Source organism: Mastomys coucha, unplaced genomic scaffold, assembly GCF_008632895.1.
Source record: "Mastomys coucha isolate ucsf_1 unplaced genomic scaffold, UCSF_Mcou_1 pScaffold13, whole genome shotgun sequence".
In the NCBI taxonomy this organism is placed as follows: Eukaryota; Metazoa; Chordata; class Mammalia; order Rodentia; family Muridae; genus Mastomys; species Mastomys coucha.
Window position 1 is genome coordinate 25309041 of NW_022196895.1, and position 26833 is coordinate 25335873.

At 37.8% G+C, this 26833-nt stretch overlaps 1 long non-coding RNA gene across 1 annotated transcript in view; it reads right to left on the reverse strand.

The window, feature by feature from the left end:
- Window positions 1-1360: 1360 nt before the first annotated feature.
- Window positions 1361-26833, reverse strand: part of LOC116087574 — a 53448-nt gene continuing 27975 nt past the window's right edge. Inside the window, exon 3 of the long non-coding RNA XR_004117493.1 lies at window positions 1361-1506. This is a non-coding gene — a long non-coding RNA (uncharacterized LOC116087574). The remainder of the gene's footprint in view (window positions 1507-26833) is intronic.

The following is a 26833-nucleotide window of genomic DNA, read 5'->3' on the forward strand; positions in this document are numbered from 1 at the left end:
AGAACAAAGGCATGAGGTGTCTTTATTTCACATCAGATTTTACCAAACTACTTCCTCTTTTGTTGTGTCTATGAATGGTTCTCTACAGGATCTAGTGTCCTCTAAACCAAATCTTAAATAACAAACTAACCATTACAGCAAAACACTCAGGTATTTGTGATCATGGACATTGAAGAACTCTTTGCAAATAGAATTTAAATTGAACAATGAATACTCAATTCATTTTATGAAGCCATAGTTACCTTGATACCCAAACAACATAATGACCCCCAAAAGAAAGAACATTACAGACCAATTTTGCTTATAAACATAGATCCCAAAATTGTCACTAAAATAAGGTCCAAAAATATATCAAAAAAAATTATTCACCATGACCATATATACTTTGCCCAGGCATGCAGAGATGGTTCAAAATACATAAATTGATAAATGTAGTTCATCCTAGAAGCAAACTGAAGGGCTAAATCCACATGATTATTTCAGTGTTCAACATATTTAGTTATTTGGGAAATGCAAATAGGAACTACTTTGGGACTTTACCTCAGCCCCATGACAATGGCCATGTACAATAAAATAAATGGCAGCTCTTGTTCAGTAAAGGAACACTTGTCCATTGCTCATGGAGCTGCAAACTCATACAACCACTAAGGAAACCAATGTGGCCATTCCAGAGAAATATGGGAATTAATCTAGCTGAAGATCCAGGTATACCACTCTTGGACATATATCCTCAAAGGATGCAAGCTCAGCAGTAGATGGCTCCCTTTTTACCCTACTGGTACTTTTCCTACACATTATGGCTCCCAGTTTAATGTTTTCAGAGATTGCTTGGGTATACAATTGAATGAGTTTCTCAGTCTATAACTGTATCTTGTACCTCTTTCTTCATGGGCATTTTTCCTTCTGTTTTTTTTGTCCTATTTTAGTGTACTATTTTTAGTTTTGTCTTTATTTATTTTTTATTATTATCCATTATGAGGCAGTGTGTTTTCTAATGAGAAACAGAAAGGGGATGAGTCCAGATGAGAAGGATGGTGGGGAGAAAATGGGAGAAGGGAAAGGGGAAACTATAATAAGGTTAGATTATGTGATTAAAAATTATTTTTAATAAAAGAGGACAAAAGAACAAGCTGAGCAATGGAGACATGGACCTTGTTTATTTGTAGGGAGGGCAAAAGTTCATTTTATTGGTGTATTTCTTGATGTGCTACAACTATTCTAGGGCAGATTAAATCAACATCAAATGATTGATATTTTCTCACAATTAACTAACACAAAATTTGGATAGATGTTATTCCTTAATATGTGCCAAATCCTTAGGAGTACAAACTAAAAAGGCAGATGCCTCCCTCTCCTGGCTTGCAGCTGTCTTGTCCTTCTTTTCATTGAGCTCATCTGGCTACTGGCCATGACCCAGGACTGGCAGCTCTTCACTGTTCATTGTCTTCACTGGACTACTTCAGACTTTGGAGCAGTTGGTTAATGATGATGATTATGGTTTAGATTCTAGTGGGTAGTAAATATAAAATATTAGATCATTATGTGGCTTCATGAATGTAAGTGATTGTTTACAAATCCTGTGGGGAGGATCAATAGTGATGGAAGCATGGTGAAAAGTATAAGCACAGAACAATGATGTAAGATAAAGATAAGTAGATACTTTTCCACAATAACAAAGGTATGTGCACAGATAACCGAGTAGAATAGCCTTCCTCAATTCATTGGTTTATTTTTATATTAAAAATATACAGCTTTAAATATTACTATATTATCTTTATTTACTGTGTGATGGGGAGTTGAGGAGATGTGCATGTGCCCCAGTATGAGTATGGAGGTCAAAGTACCACCTATGGGAGGAGTCTCTTGTTTTCTTGCATCATGTGGGTTGAAGGGTGCAAACTCGCATAATCAGGCTTGGCAGCAGGTTCCTTTACCATCTGAGATGTCTCCCAGAGATGAAAAGAAAATGTAGTTATATGAATTCAACAATTGGCAGGGTGTTTAATCGAGTGAGAGGTCAAGCATGATTCATACAAAATGAAAATTATAACTGAATAAACATGTTTCTTAACTTCCATTTCCATATCTGAAATATAAGAACAGGAAATTAGAAACGTTACATTTTCATATTTACTGATTTGAACTTTATTTCTCAGTATGACTATTACATTTTTGGACACAATTGTGTTTCTTACATATGTGCTAGTCATTCTCAAGAGCTACATATAGGCTTTACAGAACACAAACTTGTGACAGTAGGGCAGACACAGTTCTAAGCATGGGGGCACAGGTACTATGTGTCTGACAAAGAATTTATTCATTATGTATTAAAAAGATGCTATAGCATTAGGAAAAATTTCCTGTAGCTTATGAAATCAGGCTTTCCTCAGGACATGATCTCCAGACCTAGTGTTACCATCACGGGTTCACAGAGTACAATTTCAAAGAAAACATGCTCATTTCCTTCATGATTTTGTTTGGTTAATGTTGAGACAGGCTAGTCTCAAAGTTACTATGAATCCCAGGAGGTCCTTGATCTTGTGATACTCCTGCCTTTCCTTCCACATGCTAGTAGAGTAGCTTATCTAGAACTGGGGATTAAATCTAGGTCTCTGTGCATGCTTGGCAAGTACTCTATCAAATAAGTAATCTAAAAAGCATGGTAAATTTTTGGATAATTCCCTTACCTGACTTAGGACCACCTATGAAATCCATGTCCACCTTTAGTAGTTTTCAGAACAGAGTCCTTTCCAAAAATATAGATGTTCATGCCTATCTCCTGAGATCCTGAGTAATTCCCTTCCTGAGCAGCATTCAGAAAAGCTTATGAGTCCTAGTCTGAGTTCTACTGGCAGAGGCTCAGTCTGGACTTGTTCTGGATTGCCAGTTGTTTGATGGCAATGACTACACGGGTTTCCCATCTATAAGCCTCCTGTAAAAATCATACCAGTCCAGTATCCAAGTGACCACCATTGGTCAACTTTAGCTCCACCCTACCCAATTAATCAAGCTTACTAAACCTCTAACCTTTTTAAATTGTTGAGTCTTCTTAAAAATAATGGGGGTACCATATATATATATATATATATATATATATATATATATATATATATATATATATATATACAACTTTTGGGTCTTGACTGCTGACATTCCTTTAAGGGAGCCTCATTTAACATTTCTATATTTGACTTCCCTGGAAGAATTGCCTAATTCCAACAGAAACTCATGGTTCCCATCCCTTAAATTAAGGTAGTTATATATCCTGGTTTGAACGTGGGCTCTCTTGATTATATTGTACGCCTTTCTAAGTAGTACTGAAACATCCACACTTTAGTCTTCCTTCCTCTTGAGCTTTATGTGGTCATTCAGTCCACACTCATTGTGTAATATCCATTTATCAATGAGTACATACCATGTGTGTTCTTTTGTGACTAAGTTACCTCACTCAGGATGATTTTCTGTATCCATTCCTCTGGTGGGGGACATCTGGGTTGTTTCCAGTTTCTGGCTAATAATATAATTAAGGGAAGTAGAAGGTGGGAGGGACTTGGGAGGAAGAGAGGAGGAGGGGAAAAGAAGGGCAGAATCAGGTATGGAAGGAGAAGGAGGAGATGTATAGGCGGGTCAGGAAGTTGAACAGAGGTGTGTAGCAATGGAGGATGGGGAACTGGGGGTAGCAACCAGAAAGTCCCAGATGCCAGGAAAGCAAGAGCCTCCCAGTACCCCACAGGGATATCATCAGCTGAAATATCCCACAAAGGGGAGAACCTGTCGAGACCATATCCAGAGGTTAGGCATGCCCTCTCCTGTCCCTGTTGAGGGATGGGACCACCCATCCCTCTCCAAAATTTTAACCCAGAATTGTTCCTGTCTAAAGGAAATGCAGGGATAAAGAGTGAAGCAGAGACTGAAGGAAAGGCCATCCAGATACTGCCAAACCTAGAGATCCATCCCACATGTAGACACCAAACCCAGACACTATTCCTGATGCCAAGAAGTGCTTGCTGACAGGATCTTGACAAGGCTGTCTCCTGAAACACTCTGCCAGATCTTGACCAGTACAGATTTGCATGGTCAAAGCCAACCAAACTGAGCAGAGACCCCAGTGGAGGAATTAGGGGAAGGACTGAAGGAGCTGAAGGGGCCTTATTTGTCATCAATGGGAGGGGAGGTCCTTGGTCCTGTGGAGGCTTGATGCCCCAGTGTAAAGGAATGCTAGGGTGGTGAGGCAGGTGAAATTGGGTGGGTGGGGGAACAACCTCACAGAAGCAGGGTAAGGGGAGATGCAATAGTGGGTTTTCAGAGGGGAAACTGAGAAATGAGATAGCATTGGAAATGTAAACAAATAAAATATCCAATTAAAAAAATAAAAGTCTGCTCTACTGAGAGCTAGCCATTTCCTTTGTGCCTCGTGGAATGGTATTTGCCCTTTTGACTTTGAACCTGATCACTTGATCTGTCTATAATGTTGTTAATCTTATTGGTTTAATAGGCTTTTTTTTAAATCTTAAAACATCTATTTAGGTTTTGTTTGTTTGTTTGCAATTCATTTAACATTAATTGTTTACTGTGTTCTGTGTTCAAGTTCTAGAATGTGCCCTTGATCATTTGCTGGATGCTGAGCTTGGTATTCAGAAAGTAATTTATTCAGAAGAGGTAGATACACTGAAGAAAAATCAGAATGAGGTAACAAAGAAATGAAGACAGGAGGTAGCATAATATCATATATGGTTGTTCAAACCTAAGTGGAGGTGTTAACTAAGATTTTATTTTTAACTAAAATAACCAAACTGACCTTATGAAGTATTATCTCTCTCCTTCCCATTCAATGGGAGAGACCCAACGAGAAATCTGAATCCAAATATATGACAAGTTCTTTGACAATGACATTTCCTCACTGTATCTGGGAGAGCTCTGCCTTCTTTGCCCTCTGGCAGTATAATAAACTGTAATTCGCATCAGTATCTTGAGTCATCAGAGACTGCTTTGTGAACCCAGCTTTATCTTTCTGCTTCATTGCTTATCTTCTACTGGCTTTAGCTGCTCCATACCCTAATGCAACCTTCCTTACAGTATGAAGCAATTTCAGAGCTTCCAGGTAGACACGAGCTCTCCAGCATGCTACAGAAAACATGTTCAAGCTCTTTGTTCTAGACCATCAACTGCATTACCTTTAGTTAAAAAGTAGAAACGGATCTCAACAGTGGCTGGGGTTGTTGCCACAGTTTTAAAAATCCCTTCCTCATCACCATGGACTCTTTATGAAAAAGGAATGTCTATCTTAACCCTGTTAGTATGTGCAGAAGAGTATAAGCTGATGGATCTGTTGTATTTCTTTCAGTTGATTTTCTACTTTGCATTCATTATTATTGTCTAAATTTAAAGAAACAGAGTTTTTTCTTTCCTGACAAAGTTTTTCCCATTTTTAACGTTTCATATTAGCCTTAGACTAATCCAGTATTTGTTCCCTTAATGTCATGACCATCCCTTTCTTATGAGGAGCTCTCCTTTTTCTTCTAAGTCAAAATTTGAAGCTTGATGTGTCAGGATCTGGTGACTTTATTCTATCTTAATAGTCTTTAGAGTCACTGTGAATACCTACCTATCTATCTCTCATTCACCCTTCCCAAATCTGAGCTTCCATGGCTGGTTGAGGTCATGTCTAAACCTCAGGCTTAGCGTACTTACTGAACACAAATGAGCCTTGAAGGCAGTATTCTAATTGAAATAACCAGACAGGAGAGGCCAAAAGTTATATAAGTTGGCTTATATAAGGAATTGAGAAGTATAAAATCCTTATACACAGCAGAATCCTTGTGAACCAAAGTGTTGGAAAAGGACTGCTCAGTTGCTAATCTTCCACACCTTTTTGTATTCTTTAGATGGTAGAAGGAGTTGAAACCATTCTATAACTGCATTCACTCACCCCATTCATGGGGACTCCATCCCCATTACTGAATCAGCTCTTAAGAGAATAGCTTCTAAATACCATCACTTTGTGGGTCAAGATATCAACCCATGGGCTTCTTTGTTGCTAATCTTCACTGGCAGCTCAGGAAAAGCAGAAGCAGGGTAGTGTCAAGCCATTGCTGCCTCAATGTGTCCTGGGATCTCATTCCAGATTAGGAACTTCTGTGATCCACTTCTCTAGCACTGGCAATTTTACTCTATAGTCTTTGTTGAAGGTGTAATTATATGCTGATAAAAAGTCTGGGATGTTTCTTCCCCGTGATGTAAGTGGCAACACATTACAGAAACATCCACAAGTTGTTCTCAGTATAGTTGATTCCACATGGAAGATTTTCAGTAGCTATGTATTAATTTAGTGGAGACACAGTTGTACTGTCTTCCTTTTACCTTCTTTCTGTGGAAACCTTCTTATCTGTATAAAAGCTAGAACATGTTTTCTAGATTTAATTTCCAAAACTGAAAATGGGGACTATGAAACAGAATTTTATGACTATAAGAAGTGACGGATATGACTGTTTCATGCAGAGGCTATTTCTTGCAAAATGAAATGTGCTAATTTTCCAGATCCAGAGACAAAAAGACAATGTTTTGTTGTTGTTGTTGTTGTTGTTATTTCTTTTTTGTTTTGTTTTGTTTTTTATTAGATATTTTCTTTATTTACAGGTCATATATCTCCTTTCCCAGTTTCCCCTCTGGAAAAAAAAATAAAAATGAAGAATCCAGTACTCTCCCCCCACCCCCTCCTGCTTCCTGGCCCTGGCATTCCCCTTCACTGTGGCATAGAATCTTCACAGGACCAAGGGCCTCTCCTCCTATTGATGGCCAACCAGGCCATCCTCTGCTATACATATGCTGCTGGGGCCATTAGTCCCACCATTTATACTGTTTAGTTGGTGGTTTAATCCCTGGGAGCTCTGAGGGTACTAGTTAGTTCATATTGTTGTTCGTCCTAAGGGGCTGCAAACCCTTCAGCTCCTTGGGTCCTTTCTCTAGCTCCTTCATTGGGGACCCTGTGCTCAGTCCAATGGATGGCTGTGAGCCTCTACTTCTGTATTAGTCAGGTACTGTCAGAGCCTCTCAGGAGACAGCTATATCAGGCTCCTGCCATCTAGCACTTGCTGGCATCCACAACAGTGTCTGGGTTTGATGACTGAATATGGGAAGGATTCCCAGGTGGAGCAGTCTCTGTATTGTCCTTCCTTCAGTCTCTGCTCCATAGTTTGTCTCTTCAACTCCTTCCATGGCTATTTTGTTCCCCCTTTTAACAAGCCGGGCGGTGGTGGCGCACGCCTTTAATCCCAGCACTTGGGAGGCAGAGGCAGGCGGATTTCTGGGTTCGAGGCCAGCCTGGTCTCCAGAGTGAGTTCCAGGACAGCCAGGGCTATACAGAGAAACCCTGTCGAAAAAAAACCAAAAAAAAAAAAAAAAAAAAAAAAAAAAAAAAAAAAAAAAAAGAAGTAACAAAGTATCCATATTTTGGTCTTCCTTCTTCTTTAGTTTCTTGTTGTTTGTGGATTGTATTTTGGGTATTCCAAGATTCTGGGCTAATATCCACTTATCAGTGAGTACATACCATGTGTGTTCTTTTGTGATTGGATGTGTGTGTTCAGGATGATATTCTCCAGATCCATCCATTTTCCTAAGAATTTCAATAATTCATTGTTTTTAATAGCTAAGTAGTACTCCATTGTCTAGATGTATCACATTTTCTGTATCTGTTCCTCTGTTGAGAGACATCTGGGTTGTTTTCAGTTTTTGGTTATTATAAATAAGGCTGCTATGAACATAATGGAGCATTTATCCTTATTACATGTTGGATCATCTTGTGGGTATAGGCCCAGGAATGGTATAGCTGGGTCCTATGGCAGTACTATGTCCAATTTCTGGAGGAACTGCCAAACTGATTTCCAGAGTGGTTGTACCAGCTTGCAATCCCACCAGCAATGAGGGAGTGTTCCTCTTTCTTCACAACCTCGTCAACATCTGCTGTTACCTGAGTTAGATCTTCGCCATTCTGACTGGTATAAGGTGGAATATCAGTTTTGTTTTGACTTGCATTTCCTTGATTACGAAGGATGTTGAACATTTCTTTAGGTGCTTCTCGACCATTTGGTATTGGTCAGTTGAGAATTCTTTGTTTAGCTCTGTACCCTATTTTTAATAGGGTTATTTGGTTCTCTGGAGTCTAACTTCTTGAATTCTTTGTATATATTGGATATTAGCTCTCTATCAGAAAGGCAATGTTTAAGTTTGCTTCATTCCATGAAGACCAAGAAGAGTAGGAAGAGGGCAGCTTGACAAACCTGTCTGCCATCAAAGCTCTTTACACAAGGCATAAGGCTCTCTTTGGTCACTATTAAGGTATTACACATGACCAGGCAGTCACTCTCTGAAACATGAAGTACAGGTGATTAAGACTTTCCTGATGTTACCAGAAAATATCAGTGCTGGAATTGAACACATCAGTAAAGCCATATAATCAGAATAATCAGTGGCGTTTTTCCTAAATTATCTTGGACAATCTATATATTCTTAAAGTAGTTCTTTAGAGTATGTTTGTATATGTATGTGAAGTATATATGTGTTTTTATTTGATATGGATGCATTTCATATAGGCATGCCTCTGACATGTGTTTCCATGACTTGTGTGTATGACTTATTTATAAGCACCTGCTTGGGTATGTGTGTGTGCAGGCCTACTCATGCCAAGTACATGTTTATGGGACTGAGGCCAATCTGAATATCAATCCTTACCCTCTATCTTCAGTTGAAACAAGACTTCTTGATGATCACTGTATACACCAGGCTAGCTAATTCAGGAGCTCCCAAGGATCATCCTTCCTCCACCTCCCATCTAGGTTTAGCCACACTAGGATTATGAGTGTATGCACGATCACTTCAGGGTTTACATGGGGTTTGGGCATCTGAACTCTTTCAGCCAGCAACTTTACTCACAGACCTACCTCCCTACCCAAAGAAATTATTTCTTATCTAAAATAAATGCTAAGCAATCCACTTTTCATAAAAATATAATTTAAAAATATTTAAGCACCTAATATGCTATGTAGCTTCCTCTAATTGTGGACTATAAAAGAGGAGGCTTAAATTTATCTTCAACAAATATGCAAAATTAAGTCAGAAGATTGGAGTCTTAAACAGGAAGTAATCAAGACATGCACAACATGATGCTGTATATGATGGAGTCAACGCACCTGACAGTATAAGCTGAAGTTGCCTGTACAATTTCTGCATTCCTATTTGTGTGGTTTTGTCTATATACAGTACCACATTACTGTACTATATTAATATTTTTTTGTGTTTGTCTCACAAACTTGCTTATTAATGATGAATAATGCCAGAAACTTCATGTTTGAATTCTTAATGAAAAACCTTCTATAAACATAAAGCTTAACTATTGCCAGCATCTCTCATAGATACTGCACATAGAGAACTCACCAAAGGAGTCATATTTTCCACAACCACATTTTAGATTTTGACTTCCATGCTTTTAATTCCCAGGATCAGGAAGCAAGTGGCAAGGCCTTTTTCCTTGTTTCTAAAATAAAGTCATCCACAATGAAAATGGCTTACTGGTAACAGATGGACTTCCTGCAGAGATTAACCCAATTATCTTTGTTTTAAGAGCCAGAAAAAGCCATAAGATCATTATCTTACAAGACAAGAATTTTATCAGGATGCCAATCTCATTATATGAGTGAATGGAGGTGTTTAGTGATAGCTCTCCTGCATAAATATCCTTAATAGATTTAGTTTTTCAAACTCTTCACCGCTCATTATTTTCAAATGAAAGAGTTTGACAGATGAACAGTGCTGTGTGGCAGAGGCCACGGGCTCTGCTCCACGCCGTTCCTCTGCAATGACAGCAGGAAGCATTTCACTTTTACACACTCCTGGATGAGCGAACCTGCTGTTGTTCATGTTGCACTCAGAAATGAAACACAAAGAGTTCAGATAGTTTACAAAAACAAGGTTTATCCGAAGATGCAATATGTTAATAAGTCAAACAGAGAATTATTTCAGCTTCAAATAACCTGTGATTTTTTTTCCATCAATTAATTTTTCTTAGCAACATGAAATTTTGCTTCCATTTTTTTTTTTTGGTGGGGAGGTGGGTGCAATGGATACAGAAATGCAATTCAAATGAGATATTCAGAAAAAAATTGTTAACACTCTACTGTTCGTTGTGATTGGTTATTATTTATTCAGCATGATACTTGTGTTTATTAAATTGTCTGTATGCAAGAAAAATAGCCTATTTCTAATCAAAATAACTTACTCTGATACAATGATATAGTCAAACATTAAACAGAATCAACCCTGAACCTAACACTGATCTGCTAATGGGATAAAAGTAGTTACAGTGCACTTCTGAATCAGAGACTCATTTTTGCTCACATCAAGCCATTCCTGTATGGCTATGGCAATAACAGAGGTGGTGGAATTATAATCTCAAAGTTTCTAAGCATGGTACTGTGTATATTTATTATGTAGAATTTTAAATAGTACTGAATGAAATAATACCTGAGTATTTCACAAACTTTTAATTACTTACTATGAATAATTAGTTCTATACGTAGCTCACCTACCTCTCTCCTTAAGCTTGCTGACTTGTTGGTCAAAGTAGGACAATTACTGAACACTCTGGCAACATTCTGTGCCAGGAAGAATATTTTATTTTTTATAAAATCACAAGTTTGTAACAATAATACATATAAAGTATCCAGACTAAATTACATTAAATTTCCTTTTGCTATAGACAGGTAAAGTATAAAGATAGGTTAGTCTTTTTTTTTTTCCAAAACAGGGTTTCTCTGAATAGCCCTGGCTGTCCTGGAACTCACTCTGTAGATTAGGCTGTCCTGGAACTCACTCTGTGGACCAGGCTGGCCTCAATCTCAGAAATCCACCTGACTCTGCCTCCCAAGTGCTGGGAGTAAAGGCGTGTGCCAAACGTCATAGGGATAGTGCTCCATTGTAAATTGAGGTGAGAATAGTGCATGTATTTAAAGCAATTTAACTTTGATTTTATTAGATCTTTGGTATTTGTTTCAGCCTAGTGGAGTGGACCTCCTCAGAAACGAACATTCCCGTCTATCTACATGAAGAATCAAACCCATGCCTGTCTGCATGAAAGCTCAGATGAGCAGGTTCTGAGCTGAGCAGTGATGCTCATCTTTACTAAGAGTGGGTTCAGAGAATAGCACACTCAGTGTTTCGTGACAGTCTTAACTAACTGACCTTTTTGGACAAAGGTTATCTACTTACTATTTGTCTGTTTGAAGTTTAAAATGAGAACTGCACATCTGAAGGATAGTGCTTGGATTAATTGATTTCTCCTCATGCTGGCTCTCCAGCAGCTTTGAAAATGAATCTGTAGATCCTGGTTTGCTGATATAGTTTCTTCACTCATAGTTGGGTATGCATTCTATTTTTTTCTAATAGCTTAATATGCAGTATCGTGTAAGAAATATACTAAGAAGTTTTGTGCAATATATTTTACATAACTAAAAATAAATCTCATGTATCTACAAATAACAGTTTACAATTTAGCAGATGCCTCATACATTTTAAGGCTGTAGGGGCATGCAATGCATAACATTGGGTAATTATGGGGAAGATGAAAGAGAAAGGAGAAATGGAAATAAAAACAAGTAAAATATAACAGGGTCAGGTCTGCATCTTGAGCTATAAATAAGTCAGCTCGGCATAATAAGGTTCAGTGTCTACAAGAGGTATTGAGAATAATAGACAGCAGTTCAAAGGGAGGCAAAGCCCGAGTCAGGCTGGGTGAGGCTTGCTTCAGAGAGAATGGACAATTTGAAGTATGTCTGAAGAACTAAAATATGTGAAGATGAAAGGAGGGACCAAGTCTTATCTATGAAAGGGAAACCTGGAAGAGTTCTTGGGGGTGGTACAGAATAAGGAGATCCGGGTCCCATAAGCATATGCTACCCTTCCAAGAATGAAAACAGCACCCTGGGTACATAGTAGATAAGAAGAATGGTGCTGGACAGGGCTCTGTCCCCAGTGTTGAACCAATCAGCCTTACAAACACAGCTTCTGAGAACATCAACCAACCGCATCACAGGAAAGTGAAAATGTGCCAAGTCCCCTTTCTGAATCTTTCCTCTTCTCTTGCTATAAAAATTCAAAGAAAGAAAAGATATCTATCATCAATTTGATTGCAGTAATAAAAGATAGGAGATGTCACGTTTCCTCTCCCCCCATCATACATAGGGTGGGGGGAGTGGTAGTGGCAGGGGGGAGAGGGACAGGGACAGGGAGAGCGAGACAGAGAGACAGAGACAGAGAGAGACAGAGACAGAAGACAGGCAGACAGACAGACAGACAGACAGACAGACAGGCAAATGTGGCCTGTGATCTACTCCCCATTAGGACAGTGTGGCTTCTCTTAATAAGGCCCTGATTGCTTTTCAAGCAGAAAGCAGTTAGGTATTATTACCACTTATCCTAATCCATAGAACCTAGTTTATAATGAAGCGAGAAATGGCATTAAGACATTGTTATAGAATGTGTAAACAATACTATTGAGACTGAGCTATGTAATCTCTGCCCATGCTGCCATCCCAGGCACAAGAGTAGCAGACCATAGAAGCAACTCTTAGTGCCTCCATGTTAGTGTTAAGAAATGTATAGATTTTCCTGTCTGCTCATAACTACACTTATATATGTTTAGCAGCAATAAAGTAGAATACCTGAAAGATATTAATCTGTTCAGTTTAAATAAATGTAGAGTATTATAAAATTACAACAATCACAGGAAGGAGAAGAGGACATAGCCTGAAGTTGTAATGTCATGGACCTTTATTTATTTTCATCTTTTCGTAGTTCTTTAAAACAACATACACCAATCTCTGTTGACTATCACATCATTGAGGACTCAGATTCACATTGCAATGTCTGCATCAAGTTATTTTAAAGGATTTTCAAGTATTGTCTAACATGTGTGTGTCTTTTCTCCAAGCCATTCTCTAAATATAAATATATTTCTATGGTTTTTCCTTTGCTAAATTTTCAGCCCCGGTCCACAGCACAGTGAAAGGCATAAGAAGCCAAGACTGAGCTTTCACAGTAGACAGTAGATTACTCACCATTTCTTAGGATTCACACCTTATATAGAGGATTGTGCAACCCCACTCCCACAAGTATGGATATAATACAAGGTCTGCACAAACATGTCTCCTTGAGAAACATGTACTGTAGTGCCTTCCTCAGGATAAGCAAAGGAGAACTGAATTACAAGAAGGATACAGAGCTGCACTGAAGACTAATGAGCACACACCTAACTAGCCAGATAATGAGAGAACGGTATGATTACCCTGCTCAAATAATGTCCACCCATAGAATGGACTTGTTTCTGATCAAACAGTTGCTGATGGAAGGGAAGTATCAGAAAATCAAAGGTTCAAGGAAATGTCATCTTTTGGTGTGAGCACCCAGCTAGCTCAATGAAGACCCTCTCTGCAGAGTTGTGAATTGGTGTTAGAATCACTAATACTCCCTCGCAAGTGGAGCTACCTGCAGAAAAGATTCAGTTTTCTTATGAGTGTGGCCAGCCATGGTCTCATAGAAGAAAAAGACTGGTTAGACATCAAGATAACAAAACAGTAGTTGTAACGAGTAGGAAAATAAGTAACAAAAATCCAAGCCTGAAGCAAAATGAAATCATCCAAAGCTCAGCCAATAAGGGGAACTTGGAAAGTGTAAATTATAACAGGAATGGTAGGGAAACGTAGATATTTGAAAATATGCATGTGTAAGAGGTATCGTTTGCAATCTTTTCATAATGCTGGAGAAGTCAAATAGAAGCTGGGTGTTGAGGGTTAACTTGTATGTAGGTAGTTTGCTGGAATGGTGGCCCCTGTGATTCTGGTTGTATGGCTTTCCTGGTAGCAGTGGTAGTGATGCCTTTGAATATTTCTTGTTTGTTTTATAGGTGTCTTATATTACATTCACTGCTTATAACTCTTCATCACAACATGAGTATGAGACTAGAAAGTTTGTATCAAGTTGAGAAGATATACAAAGGGAGTACATCATGCTCAGAAATATGCATGAATACAACCCAAATGCTATATGTAAAACTTTACTGAGGCTTAGATATGATATGACAGTCTAAAGTGATAGATTAAGAGATGCAGTTTCATATAAAATTTTATCTCATTGAATCTTGGATCCAACATTGGGGTAAAAGTGGTAGAGGCAAGACCTAGGCAGTAATGGAAGAGCATTTAGAAGGCCATCACAGTGGCCACAATGGGGATTATTTTTCTGTGTCAGCCTAATTAGGCCATTATAGATGAAGAGATAGAGGGAATCTACAAAGGCCCATGCAATAAAATGAGGCCACACCTTTAGAGTATAGACAGTTTCTAAGATTCATTCAACTACTTGTATCACCACTCGTGACTTTTAAGAAGGTAGACACATGGTCATGAAGCAAGTGACAAGACAGAAGCATATATTTAAAGGACAGGCTCTTGCTTTTGTCAAAGAAACACTACTTCCTTAATAAGTTCCCTAGGTGGCTGGTCTCCATTCCCGACACAATGATATGAACAATAATACATACTTATAAAACTTCCATTAAGTGTTTGAAGAACTAATTAGCTAATATTTGTCCAGAGCTTTGAGCATGGGAAAGGCTATATAGTACTACTGCAGTGTCATGCTTGTTTTAAGGCTAATGAGCTCAAAGGGAGATCTCTATACCAAGTGATATTTTTCTTAAAATGACATAGTATTCTTCCTATTCTCAAAGTAAGTGATGTAAATAAGATATATAAATAATACCCTCTGTGCCTGATAGAAGAGCAGATAGGGGATCTGCCACTGGCTACAATTTTCACCAGCTTCTCACCATTGTCTTCACCTCCGTTCTTCATTATGTGCCCTACCCATGCAGCAATTCAATTAGACTAATTGTTACAACATGCACTGTGGAGTTTGGTCTGGTGTTATGTATACAAATGCTAAAATCTGAAGCTCAAGATCTGGTTGCCCTCTACAAGCAGATTCTCAGGCACAGCAGCCCTTTTGTTGTGTAAACCTTACTCCCCAATCTAAACCTATTCATTAAATAAAAGTGGCTGGAGCCAATTGCTGGGGATAATAAAGGTAGATAGGTTTTCATATCCCAGACGGGGTCACAGATAGGGACCATAAGGAGAAAAAGGAAGAAAGAAAAAGGAGATTTGGAGGAAGGAGGAGAAGGGGGAGAAAGAAGATGGGAGAAAAGGAAAGGTCTCCACTAAACCTGATGGACCAGGGAGCATGCATGGGAGCATGAAATCAATGGAACCACATATAGCAAGTAGACTGACATGTTCTCTGTCCCTGGACTTTCATGTCTCCCCACTGTCTCTCCTATGCAGATGGGATGCCATGTGGTTCATTGGCTATAACTTTCTTTTTTTTATTTTTATTTTTATAAGATGTTTTCTTTATTTACATTGCAAATTTTATCCCCCTTGAAACCCTCTCTATCACATTCCCTTTGTTCCTGCTCACTAACTTAAACATTCTCACTTCCCTGTCCTGGCATACCCCTACACTGGGACATCAAGTCTTCATGAGACCAGGTGCCTGTCCTCTCATTGATGTCCCACAAGGCCATCCTCTGCTACACATGCGGCTAAAGCCATTGGTGCCTCCATGTGTATTCTTTAGTTGGTGGTTTAGTCCCTGGAAGCTCTGGGGGTACTGGTTGGTTCATATTGTTGTTTCTCCTATGGGGCTGCAAACCCCTTCAGCTCCTTGGGTTCTCTCTCCAGTTCTTCCATTGGGGACTTGGTGCTTAGTCCAATGGATGGTTGTGAGCATCCACTTCTGTATTAGTCAGGCACTGGCAGAGCCTCTCAGGAGACAGCTATATCAGGCTCCTGTCAGTAAGCACTTGTTGGCATCCACAATAGTGTCTGGTTTTGGTAACTGTATATGGGATAGATCCCTAGGTGGGATAGTCACTGGATATCCTTTCCTTCAGTTTCTGCCCCAAATTTTGTCTCTGCATTTTCTACCATGGGTATTTTGAGCCCCCTTCTAAGAAGAACTGAAGCATCCACACAGTGGTCTTTACCAACCCTATAATGAACAGAGGGTTAAAATCCAATATATACAAAGAACTCAAGAAGTTAGAATGGAGAGAATCAAATAACCCTATTAAAATGGGGTACAGAGCTAAACAAAGAATTCTCAACTAATGAATACTGAATGTCTGAGAAGCACCAAAAGAAATGTTCAACATCCTTAGTCATCAGAGAAATCCAAATCAAAATAACTCTGAGATTCCACATCACATCAGTCAGAATGGCTATGATCAAAAACTCAGGTGACAGCAGATGCTAGTGAGGATGTGGAGAAAGAGGAAGACTCCTTCATTGCTGGTGAGATTACAAGGGATCAATGCACATGGTACAACCATTTTGGAAATCAGTTTGATGGTTCCTCAGAAAATTGGACATAGTACTACCTGAAGACCCAGCTATACTACTTCTGGGCATATACCCAGAAGATGCTACAACATGTAATAAGGACACATTTTCCACTATGTTCATAGCAGCCTTATTTATAATAGCCAGGAGCTAGAAAGAAGCCAGATGTCCCTCAACAGAGGAATGGATACAAAAAATGTGGTACATTTACACAATGGAGTACTACTCAGCTATTAAAAATGATGAATTCATGAAGTTCTTAGGCAAATGGATGGAACTAGAAAATATCATCCTGAGTGAGGTAAACCAATCACAAAAGAACGCACATGGCACGCACTCATCACATGATAAGTGGATATTAGCCCAGAACTTCAGAATACCCAAGATTCAATTCACATACCACATGACGCTCAACAAGAAGGAAGACCACAGTGTGGCTATAACTTTCTGAATCTCTCTATGTAACTTCTGCTCCCATGATTCCTGTTGACACAGATTTTATTTCAGAAAGGTATTAGAGATGTAAAATCATTTCTAGATTTTTTTCTGATTCTATGATAGCCAATATTTATTCTTTATCTATTATCTATGTATCTATCCTCCATATATATGCTATATCCTCCTATTCATCCATTATCCATCTATCTACCCATTTATCATCATCAATCACCCCATATATCTCTCCATTCATCCCTACATCAACCCATTTTTCTTTTGTCTAGTAATTCATTTTTTCTTCCACCTATATTTCTCTCCCTCCCTCCATCCATCCATGTATTTGATCTTTCATCTATTCTCTTCATATATATCTATCAATGCCCATTATTTATCTTCTTTCTATTGTTAATCTGTGTCCCCTCTTTCTACCAACTATCTATCTATATTATCTATCTATCACCTATCAATCAATGATCTATGTATTCTGTTTTCTAATATCTATATAGTCTTATCATTTATTATCTATTACTTCCTATAAATTTCTCATCTATTTTATATCTGTCTCTAATCACTATCATCGATTTTTACCATTTTCTTTCTGATGCTTTGAGTTCTTTTCTCTGGCTCCCTTTTCTGCTCTTAATCTTCCTGGAGTTTAAGATGTGTGCTTCCTAAATAGGAATCCTCCCATTTTAGTCCATGCTCCATAACTACACAAATGAAAACCATCATTATTTCTTAGAATTCACCTTTGTAGAAAAAACATTAAATAACCTTTTCTTTCAAAACTATATCTCTACTTTTCTCATATCTTGTAAGAGATCATAAATTAAGTGTTTTACATACTTTTCCATTGTATTTAAAAGTGAATATGGAATTTTCTTCTACAATCTCTTCTTCCTTGACTTCCTCTTGTTTAATTAAAACATAACGCTCCTTGCAGGATATCAAACTCAAACCCCAATTTCTTTTCATGTCAGTTTCTACAGTTTTGTTGTCTACCATGATGACTTAGCTTAGGGCATCACAAATAAAAAAAAACAAAAACAAAAAAAAAACTGTCTGTGCTCTTCTTTACTGGTTTGAATAACCTTTATCACTCTTGTCTACTGCATCTCTTCTCTGGTTTCCTGACTATACCTACTTCTTGTCACTACCCAGTGGTTGTTCATCTTACCCATTGCCCCTGTGTCCTTCCTGATAGGGAAAATGATAGCATTGTTTTTTTCTAACTCAGAAATACCACAGGCTTTAATACCTTAACTTTGACTCCCCATTAATGTAATCCTCATTAAATTAAACTTAACTGTCTTATATTTACCATAAACTGTTCAAGACACTGGCTACTCCTTGCCTTCCCTTGGCATTCACCCTGCTTAGTATACCTGGTCACCTGCTCTATGACTGTCTAATTCGTATTCATTCTTGAGGGCCCTGTACAACAGTCAACAACTCTCAAAGTCTCCTTCATCTACCTGCTAGAAAAGAAGCATTTTTTGTCAACAAAGCCTTTTCAGCAGTTACAGGGCCCTATAACAATATATACATCCACTAGTAAACTCATTCTTTAGATTTATTGTATTTTCCAAGTATTTTGAAGGTTAGTGTTAACTTCTGGTGCAATCTAGAGTCATTTGTTAGAGAATTTCAGTTAGGAATTGTCATAGCAAGATTGGTTTGTGTCTGTACATAAGAGGAATTACTTTATTGACATAAACTGAGATGTGGAGACACACCTATTATTAGTGATACCATTCCTTAGGCAGGGGTTTGGTACTATATAAGAGTAGAGAAAGTGATAAGAAGACTATTATGTATGCATCAATCCATTGCTCTTTGCATTTGACTGTAGGTGTGGTATGACTAGCTGTTTAAAGTTCCATGAAGAACTATAATCTACAATAATGAGTTGTATAAATTCTTTTTTCTGTAAGTTGATTTTTTTATTCAGCAATTCCATTGCATCAGCAAGAAGTAAAATTAATACAAGTATGTATATAATTTACTTCAAATTCAATGGCACAATTTCAACGCAGATCTATCTTTGGTTGGAATTGTAAATGGTAGATACATAAGCATGCCCTAATCTATATTTCAACTTTTAAATCTCTCTAGTTTTACCAAAGATAGGCTCATAGTAAGAAAATGTAGAGGGCCAATTACAGATAGCAATAGACACACATTTGGTTGGGTCTTTTTCTTTCATGGGAAACCGGTTCTTAATTGCCTCGAGAGTCCAGGAGTGATACTGCTATTAGTAGTGGTTAAAAGGTAGAGTAAGAGAAAGATGCGAGAGAAAAGTCAGAATACACTGTTCAAGATAAGCTTATTTTTTTTCTTGCTCTTCCTCAATCACAATATCATTCTATTCTGAGTAAAAGACTCCCCATAGGCTCAGCTATTATCCCCTGGATAAACTCAACTGAGAAATAAACTGTGATTGGAAATGCTGAGTTTTATATTATGCTTTTAACAAATACTTGAGATAATAGTGAATACATTTTGTTATATATGATGACACTGTGACCTGAACAAAGACATGTAGATGTAGGAGCAGGATACTCATAGGAAGTTATCAATTAATCAGTTACTCAAAGGACATCTCTCCATATTTCATGTGGTCTTTTGGTGCAAAGATTCCCTACTACTAATTTTTGTTTTGAATAGATGCTTGGCTTGTTATTTTTCCTAGCTGTTGGATACTGTTCCTCATCTTCATTGATTCCAAGTGTTTTCCTACCTTTAGGACTCTCTACTTGTCCAGTTCACTTTGCATCAAAACCTGATGACCCATTCATCCTGTCATAGTACATGAAGAAATATCTCCATAAATTATATAATGTGATTGACTTTGTAAAAGGGAATGCCTAAGTACCACAATAGATATTTCTTCAAAGGACAAATAAGATGATGTGAAACCTAGGTATGTCATGGATTAACTCAGACAATTGAATTATGGGAGAAAACAATGACCATCAGATGGTATGAGCTTGAACTAAAATATTTGTAATATTTGTAATATTAGACCCATATGTCTTGACAGTAATTAAAAATACACATTTATAAGGCAGAATGGAAAAAGAAAAACAAGCATCTAAGACTAAGAGGAGAAAACATGAATTAGCTACAGAAAAGAAAGACACTGCCATGATGAGAGAGAAATTTACTGGAAATTTCCTTCATGCAGTCTACATAAAGTTCCTTAGTCATTTACTGATCGTTCTGTATCTATTATAAACAAGAACAATTTATATTCTTTTTCTTGAGATATCTTGAACTGATCTACATTTAATATAGGGAGCATAACCAACAAAGTCAAAGAAATTCTCCCATGTATTTGCATGTACCTTTGCAGAAAATCTCCATTGTGCTTTACAATATTGTTTTTCTACCAGAAGACAAAAATTGGTTTCTAAATTTATAATTTACTTGCTTTTTTAAAGTTTGATAAAATGTTCTTGTCAGAAATACCTACAGCAATGGAAGTTGGCCAGTGCATGGACTGTTTCTTCAACCTCTCTGAGAAAGGCAGCCTCTCACACAGGTGGAGGCCACGGAGCATTCAGTATTCATTTAATTTATCACAATTATTCCAACACCTGGACTAAGCAATCATGTAGTCACCCTTAGGAACTAGAGAAGAAACTGCGTCTGTAGATTGGAAGGTTAGATACTGAGATAAAGAGATGTATGAGAACATAGATGAACATTTTTTTTTACTCATTTAAAAATATAAAGCAAGATTCTTATGTGCCCCACAAAGGTTCTGTACATAATTAATACCAAGAAAGGAACAGAGAATTAGGTATTGCTTTGACAAGTCTCATACTCTTTCCAAATAATTTCTCCTGTGATGAGGAAACAATATTGACTATGATTGCATGGCTGCAGAATTCACATCACTGATCCTTTTCTCAAAAAATAGCCAAACATAAGTCAATGTGTCGCTTTGTACAGCCATAATTTGCACATGTAGAGCACTTCTATTTTTCCTCATCACTCTTGTTCAATTAACTACTGGTCCTCAGTCCCACCTCAAACATAATACCCTGCCCTATCTAAAGTCTCCATGGAGTTTCAGACATTTATTTATGATCATTAGTGTTTTCCTTGTCCTGTTCCACACCTCTGTTACAATACAATGACACTGTGATTAGCTTCTGTATATTATACTCTCAAATGTTCAAATTCTTTTAAGGACTGTTTTAATAATATCTATTGATCTATGCAAAAATAAAATGATTTCTACAGGGAACAGAATAAGTATCCAAAGCATCCTTAAATTGAATTAGAACTTTAGATTTTACAATGACTTCTATCATTCTGCTGTGTTTTTCTTATCATACCAACATGTACAGATTTTAAAGTTCAATCACTAATTCGAAGCCAAAACTGGACATGCATGGACAACAGATGTATATGGGTTAGCTTTTATCAGAAACATGCACAAATATATGTTGAGACTGTGGAGAATCTTCATCAGAGTACACAGGGTCCCTTACTGAACACCGCTGCTAAATGAAGTCTCTGTTTCTCTATTCAATATTTCCAGCTGCCATGTTGTATTTTATCCTCTATACACTATTTCATTTTCATTTGCTGTAAGTTGACAAACCTTGTGGAATCCCTATGCATTCCTAATTTTCCCTCTGCCTTCCCCTTTTTGAGCTCTGTCTTACTACTCAAAAATACTTCCTTCTTTACCACTTACGTCACTCAGGAATTCTGCCATTTTCTACCTCTCTTCTCTCCTGCTCTCAAAACTATCTTTGAAAGCTGCTCTTCTTCCATTTGTTCTCTAAGCAAGACTCCATTGTCATTGTCTTATTCTAGGCCAGAGGCTGCCAGCAAGAAGTTATTCTCCTCAAACATCACAAAAGACCCATCTCTGTTTGCTTGGTTCTCAGGATGCATGTGTTGGAGTCCAGTGCCTGTAAGCAACCCTCTTAATATCTTATGCTTGCTCACTCACACATTCACTCACTTGCTCACTCACTCACTCACTCACTCACCCACTTGCTCGCTCTCTCACTCCCTCACTCCCTCACTTCTTCACTAGTTCATCACAGGAGAAATTATTTGGAAAGAGTATGAGACTTGTCAAAGCGATACCCGATTCTTTTCCATTCTGGGTATTATCTCACTCAGTTGCTTGCTCTCTCACTCATTCACTTGCTCACTCACTCACTTGCTCTCTCACTCACTCTCCACCTCTCACTGTCCTTCTCTTTGTCTCACCCTTTCTCCTCTGTCTCCTTTATTGCCTCACTGTGCTTATCTAGAAGCCCTACAGAATTTACGTGCCGTTCTTGTTCTAGAGTAGAGGACAGAATATTTCTCCCTTTCTATGTTAGCATGTATGTGTTCACGCCATCTGTGTTATGATCTTGCTTATCCAGCCAGGTTGTTGTTAGTTCATGTATGTAGCTTCCCTGTCATCTCAAGAAGACACTATAATCGCAGCAAGCAGAGCATTCCTCTAGCTGTTACAATGTTCTCACTACTTCTTCTGCAATGTTCCCTAGCCTCTGGTGCCTGGGTTGGGCTGTGGATGTATCGTATGTGGCTGAGCATCAGAAGATCACTTGATCTTTGATTTTAATTTGTTGCTGTCTGTGATAATTTCTAACATTTGAAAAGAAGAGTTGCTGATCGCTAAATTTATCTAAAGAACATAACAAGAGAAATAAATAATCATACTCAGGGAAAATGCCCACTATTGGTTGTCCAATAACAAGTGCTCAGCCCTAAAATGATATATGTATAAGTAACATTATACAGACTGAAAAATGTATAAATATGTTTAGAAAACATATATACAATATGCATCCAAATACACTGCATGTTGTACATATGAATATACACATGCATATTAACAACTGAGAATAGTCAGAGAACCCTGGCCATGAACTTGAAGAGGAGGAGAGTGTACATGTAAATGACTGGAGGGAAGAGAGGGAAGAGGGAAATGATGTAATTATATATTAATTTGAAAAAATTAAAATATACTAAAGATAAAAAAGAAAAGGAAGCAGCAGGCACACATTGTTTCTCTTCCTAGAGCAACTGATACTCCAGAGTGGGAAGAAATCTAATCCATGGGAAAAGCAAAAGTCTACACAGTAAAGCTTTGAGTGTCAAATCATTTGTCCCTATATAACTACAACTGCTGCTCCTCTGTGGTATTTAGTGGTTTTCGTCTGAAATCCTATAGTTAGATACTTTTGGAAACAGATTGCAAGATCTAACCTCAACCTGATATTTTATTTATGTTTTGAAAATCTCAACTCTTCTATTTTTACTTTCTCAAATATCTTCATATAAGTGTAAATATTAACACTCATGTGGACTTTTCTTTGTTTGCTTTTTTTACATTTAGGCAAATAGCAAAAACATAGGCAACAACAAAAGCAAAATTAAAAAAAAGACTAGGGCTGGGGGTTCCTATCCACCATCAGATTGCCAGGGTTCTGTATGGTTAAATTAAACAGTCCTGCATGCTTGTGATCAATGCAAAACAATTCTGTTGTTATTTGCCCACAGAATCTTTTAGAAGAAATCCACAGAATGAAAGAAATGAGTATTATATACCTTCCATATTCTTTTTTGCACTTTCTTTAACAATAACTCTGGAATAAACATTGCTTAGTATTTTTGCGATGGTTACCATTAGTTAATGTTTCCATTGGGCCTAGAACAGAGTCTGCCACAGAAGGTACTATCTAAGTGTTGATTCACTGACACCAACCAGGACAGCAAAATGTGTCAATGATGGCCAAGATCCAACAGGAGTGTTAATTACCCAAGGGTATAAGTTAAAACAAAAACCAGGAGAGTGCTTGAATCTTTTAGGTATTATTAGTTCTCATTACCTTATCCTAATCCACATTGATGCGAAAATAAGGCAGCTTGGACAGCCAACCTCACAGCTCATCTTCATATCCTAGATCTAGAAAGAGTTATGCTTTCGTGAAAGATTTTGCAACTGGTTACATGTTAATTATTTCTTACACTACTGACTTTCCAGCACCAGAATGTGATAGAAAGACTTTCTTTATATCAATAGAACAAAACAATAAAGTTGAAAAGGCCACTGTAGAGATAGTAAATATGGTGTAAATGTCCCAAGACACATTGTGACCCCCAGCTTTAAAGACATTCCTAGATTACTGGCAAACTTCATACAAAAGTAGAGGTAGTATAATTTAATATATAACTGTAGAATACTTCAAATATAAAATGTTCCAAGCATGTGAGTTTAACCAGACCAAAATGAAACAGAGATGCATTATGACATGATTTCTCACCCTGATCTAATCCATGGCACATGTAGGATCTGCAAATATCCTATTTAAGGACTTATTTCTGTTCATTTATCTGGGAATGGGGAGATAAAAACAAAAGTGTTAGTGCTTGACTCGTGATAAAAAGGTCTAGAGGATAAGACATAAACAAGATGCAATAAAGAAGGCAAAGGAAGGGAAGTTCCAGAGCATGTACTTAAAATTAGTCTGAAGAGGGCACAAATGAATCGATGAATGAGCAAACAAATGAACAAATGAACAAATGAATGAATGAATGAAAGGCTAGTAGGTCCATGAAAAAAAAATAAGTGTGTAAAAACAAGCACGGTTTGCTCTCAGAATGAAGATGAGGTCACTGTGTTCAGAATCTAGGCCGTAAAAATAAACCCGCTCAAATAACTTGTAATTAAGGGAGGTAGCAAATGATTCATCAAATCATGAAGTGTTGCTAGTTCCTTAGACAGACTCATAAGTAAAGTAGAAGCCTTTATTTAGTTGCCTACTGTCTAATAAGAAAATGATATATGAAAATAAATCAGTCTTCAACATGTTCTGCCTAACATCTTAAATTATAAACACTTATAGTGCCTATTACATAACAATTGTTCACAAAACCCTTGTTAGTCAAGCATTAAAGTGGGGCACCCATAGGAACATTTTTGTGGACGTGTTAAACTGACTTAAAAGAGACAGGAACACTGTGTCAAACAGAACTCATGTTTGTTTGACCAGTCTCGAGGTAAGTGAAGGCTTATGCAACACATAAGCAAGAAATAGAAAGGATAAGGAATATACACACACACACACACACACACAAAGACACATATGAAGATGGGTGAACAGAGGTGTCCTCAGTGTAGATGTGAACACGTATGCAGAAGCAAAACAGCTGACAGCTCTTATGACCTTAGTTCTCAATCTCTCCAATTCTGTTACCCTTTAATACAGTTCTCGTGTTGCGGTGACCCTCAACCATAAAACTATTTTGTTGCTACTTCAGCACTGTAATTTTGTACTGTCATGGATTGTAATGTAAATATCTGTGTTTTCTGATAGTGACCCATGTAAAGAGATATGAAAATTCCAGAAGCATTGCAGGATGAGAAAATACTTCAATGAGCACTGAGGGAAAGAGGGAGTATAATGAGACCCACAAGATCCAGGAGAGTTCTAATAGAACCACATAAACCCCACCCCTCCCCGATATTCCTTAAGTTGACCTTAGGCAGAAATGGTGTTCTGTATGGTATAGCTGCCTTTTCCTCACATGGTCGTGTATGTAACCCCAATAAACTCATTATGTCATCTGGCTGGAGTTGGATAGAATCTTTTCTTTACCCTGTCAATGCCCTTTTTATCTGGTGTGAATGGATGTTGCTTTAGAAATCACTGGGGAAAGTCACACAACTGCACGGAAATTTGAAAGTACATATAAGTGAAAATGGCTCAAAAGATTTTATCCGAATGGGAACATCAAATAGAAAGTGGGGCAGGGATGCATGCTGACACTGAAAACAATGGGTGACTTTACTAAGAGAGCAATCTAGAATAACATGGCTTTAGAATTGAGGCCAAAATTCAGTGTTGCATGGCTTTGCAGGATCAGATTGATTTGTCACAGTGATTAAATCTAGAGATTAAATCTGCCTCACTCTAAAACTGTTCTCATTATAACTACATTTGTTGTTATCTGAGGTTCCTATAGGCTTCTGAACACTTATGAAATTCCAATCAGCATAAAGATCTCATTGATACTAATATCATGCAAGTGTGCTCACAGCCATCACAGCAGAGTCTGCTCAGATATCATCATTGTTATCAAAACAGAAATAGGAGCAGAAATGGAACCTTTCTTCTGGAACTGTGAGTGGGTTCCTGCTGCCTCCCAAGGGCATGGCAAACCTCTTGCCATGCCTAATCCACAACAAACATTTTGTATGTTATTATCATTGCAGGATTCTCTTTATCCTAAATCTGTGCATCTTCTTTCTCTACTGGTGGAAACAAACCCTCCAAAATACAAATAAATTTTTCAAATAGAAATTCTTCCGTATTTCACATCTCACAAAATGAATACTTTGTTTTTCTGCCCTTGTAGATATCCAGAGGGTTCTTTTTTTCATGTGTGCACCATTGAGCAATCCAGAGTGATATTCTAATTACCTGAAGCACTTCAGTAGATTTACTAAGGAGAAAAGGGGCCCCATTCTCTCCTGGATGATGGACAGTCCCTTTGAATTACAAGTCTGGCCAGGGTGAAGAGAAAAACCCATGGTGATTTTAGGAGAGGCAGACTAAGCCTTTGAACATGGTGGAGTCATTTTAAAGAAGCAAACACTGCCCTGTGGGCAGAAAATACACACCCACAACTCCTCTGGGGCCAGGGTCTTTCTTTTGTAAGGAGAAAAGTACATTTCTTGTTTAATATCTAATTAATTAATGACTCTTTCCCCATCACTGATGATGGTTACACGATAAATCAATGAAGCTCATGGCACTATCTCTCAAAGAATTTCCATAGTTACATATATCCAGAGTTACATGGCACAGGAAATACCCTTGGGGTATGAATTTTTCAGTAGATAGGGGAGCTTTGTCCTGTGAAGTTGACAGGTACATTATGTATTACATTGGACAGTGACA